The 6,517-nt window shown below is 42.0% G+C and overlaps 1 protein-coding gene across 1 annotated transcript in view; it reads left to right on the top strand.

Moving 5' to 3' along the window:
• The window catches only part of LOC101864309 (kin of IRRE-like protein 2), a 366,594-nt gene that overhangs the window by 106,107 nt on the left and 253,970 nt on the right, over positions 1–6,517 (top strand). The window contains exon 2 of the mRNA XM_035970615.1: positions 1,753–1,859. The gene's annotated coding sequence lies outside the window, so the exon portion shown is untranslated. The remainder of the gene's footprint in view (positions 1–1,752; positions 1,860–6,517) is intronic.

The raw sequence follows: 6,517 nt of genomic DNA, 5'->3' as shown, positions 1-6,517 counted from the left end.
CCACACTTCACCCACTCTAACTTTATATGGCTCTCTATTATTCACCCTACTTTCCTCTTCCCTGTCCTTGTCAACATCTATTTGAAACTTCTCAGTAGTCTTTGCTTTTCTTTTTCGGTAAGTGTTTTACGGCGCCCGCAACTGCATTTATATGTCATATGAGAACACGTGACACATTAAACATTTTAGTTAGAAAGAAATTGTGAATGTTGCCCAAGTGGCGGCCAAGCCTATTCTTCGATTTTGGACCATTAAGGGACCTTTAACGTTCGTAATTTGCACATGGGACCTCCGAGATTTTTCGCCCTTGTCCGAGAAGGCTAGGTGTAGATTGTTCCTACCCCAAGATCTTGGGTGTGGCTAACAGACAGCAGTAAGAAGGAGCCAAGGAGCAGCAGTAGAAAGGTTGCAGAAAGAATCAGGAGCACAGAGGAACGGGCAAAGGAGGTGCGGCGGTAGGGGCAGAAAGTGGAGACTAAAGCAGACGACAGAGTATTGTTAGAGAGTAGGAAAGGATGTGAAAGGAGAACATTTTAGAGAATAAAATTTTCCGTCACTATCCGTATTCGAACTCAGGATTTTTTAAATGTTTAATGAGCGGCGAACATCTTAACCTCTAGGCCATGAGAGCCCCTAAACCTTTTTAAAACAGTGATATAATAATAACAAGTCAAGGCAAATCATTAATCTTCGATCTCATGTCAGTTCATGACAGTTGGAATTGAACCATTATTCACAAACCAGGCTTACGAATTTGCTTAATATTTCATTGTATGCATGTTTTTGTCTGCTTTTTTTACGTTTCAGAAAAAGAAGACAGAATGAAAAAAATCTGTAGGAATTGTTGACTCATTTTGCTTCTTTTTCCAAGTGGCCCACAGCAGTAGTGCGTCTTCCAACGTTGTGTGGCCGCAATGAGTTATTAATAGTTCAACTAAGATTTTGTTTTATTTTTGTACGAGGGTGAGGTGGTTAAGTAGTTGGTGCGCTCGTCTCCGAAGCGGAAAGTCCGGGTTCGAGCTTCGGGTTCGGACATGGATTTGTTCCACCCCTTCCTGCCCACCCTGCAGTAATAGGTACCTGACTCCAAGTTGGGGAAGTAAAGGCTGCGTGGAAAGGAACTGGCCACCCTACTACAATATTATTATGCCAAAGGCCCAGGATGTTGTTTCACTAAGAAGGCAATCCCCAATGTCCGGATCGGATGCGAGAACAACTTTATTTTAGGAGTTTTCCGGCACTTACAAAGCAGTTAATTAATATAAGGACCGAAGATTAGAGGTGTAACTATCAGATAGTAGCATACCAATAAAAAATGAAAGAAAGAAAGAGGGAGGAGAAGTAAGGACAATAGATGTCATTAAATACTGTGAAACCATTCTAGAGGCCAGAACCTCGTATTAAACTACAATCTGTTACGGGAGAGAGACAAACCGGTGGAGAAATTGAAAACTATCCAAACAATCCGAGTTATTGAACGGCCCCAAGAGGATTTGAAATATGGTCATTGGCACCTCAGTCCAATATAATGCCGTCTGAAAATTTGCGCCCGTCGGGAGACAAATAGCGATTGGACAAGCAAAATGGTCTCCCCTACTACGGGAATCTCTACTCATCCGTTCATATTGCGCCAGACAGTCATTTTACAAATAAAACCCCTTGCTACACCCGTGCAGTCACTGCGAGTTGAGATGAGGGAATATGCTTGATTTCACTCCCGTCTATAATGTGTTTCTGTCTCTTTTGTTTCAGGTGCGCTCTTGTGCGGCAAGAAAATGGATTAAAATTTCGAGAAGGAGAGGAGAGAAAAGAGTTGATGGACGTTCTCCGTCTGTAAAGTGTCGCGCCAGAGGAGCAAGGTAAGTCCGTTTATTATTTGAGAAGTGGGGGTTAGAGAGTTTTGCTGGTACGAACAACTTTCACAGCGTGGTATAACAGAATTCACATGTGCGTGTGTGCGCGCACTGGTGGATCACTTGTCCCAGATTTCCTTTTTATGAACAGATTGTAGTGACGTCTGCAGTCTCGTGGTTTATCATTAGATTGTGGGTTCGGGGGCTTGAGGCTCAGCTTAGCTGTATCCGACTTTGTATCATTTAGAAAGGAACCTTACACAAATATTTCCATTTTGCTTGGTCGTGTAGGGTGCTTGGAGGGTGCTCTGGTGTGGGTTGCTTCTTCGATCCTATCAAACATCTATCGTTCTTATCTCCCCTTCTTCTTTTTTATGTTTGTTAATCTCTTGGAACACCTCTAATCTTCTGGCGCTCATATTCGCCTTAAGCAGCTACGAGCGCCGTAAAACCTCAACTAAATTAAAGGAGATGGACGTTAAATTCTGAGGTCCAGCCTCTTAAATAGCTTTACCGGTACAGTGTTACACGAGGGTTTACCCTACACAACGTCGCGCACTTTTAATACTAGATTGTGATAGAATATATTTCTTGTTTCCATTCTGGCGTGAAGAGATCCCGCAGGATTACTGTCTCATCATAATGTGTCTTTTCAAAAAGTTCGAAACTACTGCAATAATAACATGCACACATTGTGGCATTAAATGGTCATTTTTGAGGACAAGCAGGCAAACACAGATTTCGCGGGTTTCCAGAAATCTTGACCTACCCCAAAAGTGGGCATTGCCCTACCTATAGGAGAAGTTTGGTGTCATTGGTTTGTATATGTGTTTGGTTATAGAGAAAATTTCCATATCTTTTTTAATAAACTGAACAACTGTCTAAAAATTTTACTTTCGATTTTGTCAAATCATCATTTTTCGGGATAGCCCCCTTGTGCTTAAAAAAACGACCAAATAAGATCTTGAAACGCTAAACACGCATTCACTCATTCAGGCAATGGAGGCTGGATTTTCCGTTTCTTAAAAAAAAAAAAAGAAAAAATGACTGAAAGTTAGAACGTCTCAGCTTCTTCCTAGAACTGTTCTGCATCTTGCTTTGGGCAGATTTTGACGAGCCTCAGAATTTCCTCGATACTTGGAAGCCCAAGGACGCCCGAGGTAGGGTTAACTCAATGGCGCCGCTAAATCTCCCCCCCCCCTCCCCCGCCACCCATTTTCCTTTTCCTTTCTCCCATTCCTTCCCCTATCTGAACCCTGTCGTTTTGAGCTCCTTACTACTGAGGCTTCCACTCAAAATCAATACTGTGGGTGAGAGATGGAATATACCGGATCTTAGCTTCTCATGTTATTAGGATGAGCATGTCTTTCCAGGCTATTATTTTCAATACTCTGCTCTAGGCTACACATAACCTCTTTTAGAATAAAAAGGTAGAGGCTGTTCGCTGTTCTGCCTGCCCTTCACGTATACCATATCCTAGCGCGAAATCTGCTCGAGTAAACGAAAGATCTATCATTCCTCCTTCTGTTACTTGAAACCAGATCTGTTAATATCTCAATTTGAAGGACACTTCTCTTTCATATCGACCTGTGCGGAATCACTTAAAGGGAAATTAATCTTATACTCACCCTCACTCTCACTTTCATGGTATCGTGTTACAATTAAATGCTTTCCATAGATTGCTATATGTTATCAGGTTCATAAATCATTTGTTCTGGGGATGTAGACAAATATGTTTAGCTTCTTATTGATATTTGGGAGAGGAGATGTAATTAATTGTGTACCAAACAGGGTCATTACTTTATAAATCAATATCTAGTACTTCCACGAATATGCCGCTTTTTGAATTACAGTGATGGAAATCCTGTCCCTAGAGGTTTTTCACTTCAGAATTGTCAGCAAAACGAGGAGTGTACTCGAGAGTGTGCCCAACAATTCAAAAGCGTCTCCTGTACAAGTTGAGAGGGTGTGGGATTTACAGGAGGCCTTTTAAAATTATTGCTCTTCCCCTCCCCCCTCCCCCACCAAAAAAAAAAACGAAAAAAAAATCCATCAAAACTGTTGTCAAAAACCTTGGCTTTGCTGTGCTCTTCCTTGCTCGTGTTTGAAAGAGGTGGAGTCGCGCTGACTGGAAGTTGTAGCAACTCTTTAGGGTATTGCCATTGATTTATAATGGAAGGTGGCCCCGTCAGATGCAGAAATATTATAACGTGGTTCGTGAGCCAAGCTTGTAGCGTACTGTGGGTCATCTTCGTTGTTTGGGCAGAGTACTCTTTGGTACGAAGCAGCCAACGTTAGGATCAAACTCTACTTATAATTTGTGATGAGGTACCGTGGTGAAATCAGGCACTCGTCAAAATAGTTAAAACATAGAAAACGGCTCATTTTTTCCGTTGGGCAGTTGGTATTTTAACATTTTTTAATTTGCTCAATACCTTTTTTATTCATTTAAAAAACACATTTTTGTTTTTTGTTCAAAGGCACAAAAATGCAACTTTCTAGTTTCCAAGGACACTCAAGCTTTGGAAGTTAACAAACTTTGGCGGTCATTTTCTCTCAAATTTTACCTCTGACCCCAGACAACCCCCATCTCCTTCAATCGCAAATATCTGGGACTTCTACTCAAGATAAATGGGCATTTTTTTGCCAAATGCGAGACAAATGAGGAGTTAGCTTAAAGATGATACTAATAACTCCATACCCCCAAAATTGGACGAGTGCCTAAGGCAAAAACACACACATACAACCTAAAATATGGAAAATCATAATATTCCTAATGTGTGTATGATTGTCCAACACGCAGCAATGCAACATTTCCAGCACTGGTAGTTGTATGCTGCTGATCTGATCCGACGTGATATTATTTGTCCTCCACGACCTTGAACGGTTCAGACAGGGGTTTTTTCCATCCATAGACGGGCTAGGGGTACGTTAGTGTTGACTGAGAGACAACTATTTTGACTCTGTTCTGTTTGCCGGCCGTCATGTCCCACGTTTACAGAGGGCCCGGATACTTCTAAAAGGGGTGGAGATCTTCCCTGCAGCACAATGGCTGAACGGGAAGTCTGCGCACTTGACTCACCACCTCATTCCTCGACATATGGATTGTGTTTTTTGTGGGGGAGGGGAGGGGGGTATGTGGTTGCAGAGTTTATTCAACACCAAATTGAGCGACTAAATGGAACTGCACGACTTTTTAAATAAATGAATTCACGCTATTCTTACAAATCGTTGCCTACTCTTATCGATTTTAGACCACCGAGGGATCTTTAACGTGCGCAACTTGAACACAGGACATCCGAGACTTGTTGCCTTTGTCAGAGATCGCTAGGTGTAGATCTTTCCTACCAGAAGATAAGGGGTGTGACTGAAAGACAGTCGTAAGAAGGAGCCAAGGAGTCGCAGTAGAAAGACTGCAGAAAGTGTCAGGAGCCCAGAGGAGGGGGCAAAGGAGGTGAGGGTGTGGGGGCAGAAAGTGGAGACTAAAGCAGACGACAGAACATTGCTAGAGAGCATGAAAGGAGGTGTAAGGAGGCAATTTTAGAGAAGAAAAATTTTCTGTCGCTACCCGGAATCGAACCCGGGACTTTTGAATGTGAGGCAAAAACCTTAACCTTTAGACCACGAGAGCCCCCCCCCCCCCCCCCCACCGAAAATCTGTGCACTTGACGCGGTTATGGGATTTATTCAGCACCCTGTCGGCTAAATGGAACTGTACTTTTTAAATAAATGAGTTTACAGTATTCTGACCAAATGTTGCCTCTACCGATTTTAAAGCGAAGCTTCTAGATTGTTCTTAATAATGTTTTCTATTCTGTTCTTTTTCTTTCTATATTTCCTTTTCTTCTTCAAGTTATTTCCTCTTTCTTTCAACTTGTGTTTGCTCTAGCGTGTTTATAGTGAGAGGGGAGAGAAAACAACGATGGGTGTGCGTGCTCGCCTCTTATTCAAAGGTACTGGGTTCGAATTGCTGGTTAGAAAACAAACAGCAAGACTGCACAGCGAATGGATAGACAAAGCTGTCATCGCTTCTTCCTCCTCCCCCCTCCCCTAAAAAACAACAAACAAACAAATCAAATGCTCTCACTAAACAACATTCCAGTTGTTGTTGTTGTTGTCTTTTTATGTGGAATAGGAAACTTTAAAAACAACTGAACCTTTTTCGAAAAATGCAACGAAAGGAATAAAATAAAAAGGAAATAGCAAGAACAAAAAAGGAAAGAGCAGGAATAGAAAAGGAAAGAGCAGGTAAAGCCAAAATAGCATCACTTCCTTTAACTCTTGATCTTTCTACGATTGCAAGTTTTTTTAGGCGGCTGCAAGAATAAGCGGCTTATAACGTGGTATTGTTTAGAAAAGAAAACACAAATTTCCTGTTTGCCTCGGCATCACGCCCCCTTATCTTGATGTCTCCCCACCGCACCCCACCCCAACCCCATCTATCATCATTCTGCTGCTGCATTTCCTTTTTTCTGTGTTCTGAAGCCCTTTTTCAGTCCGTGTGATTCTTTCTCCATGTCTGTCAGTCTGTCTGTCTGTCATGTCTGTATGTGTGTCAGTCTGTCTGTCTCTATGTCTGTCACTCTTTTGAGCCCGATCTATCTTTCAATCTAGATTAGATGTATTTGTAAATGTATGTATGTCTCTATTCTGCCCCCCCCCCT

Source organism: Aplysia californica, unplaced genomic scaffold (assembly GCF_000002075.1).
Source record: "Aplysia californica isolate F4 #8 unplaced genomic scaffold, AplCal3.0 scaffold00294, whole genome shotgun sequence".
Lineage (NCBI taxonomy): Eukaryota > Metazoa > Mollusca > Gastropoda > Aplysiida > Aplysiidae > Aplysia > Aplysia californica.
The sequence above is the reverse complement of the archived record's forward strand: the minus strand, read 5'-3'. Positions and strand labels throughout refer to the sequence as shown.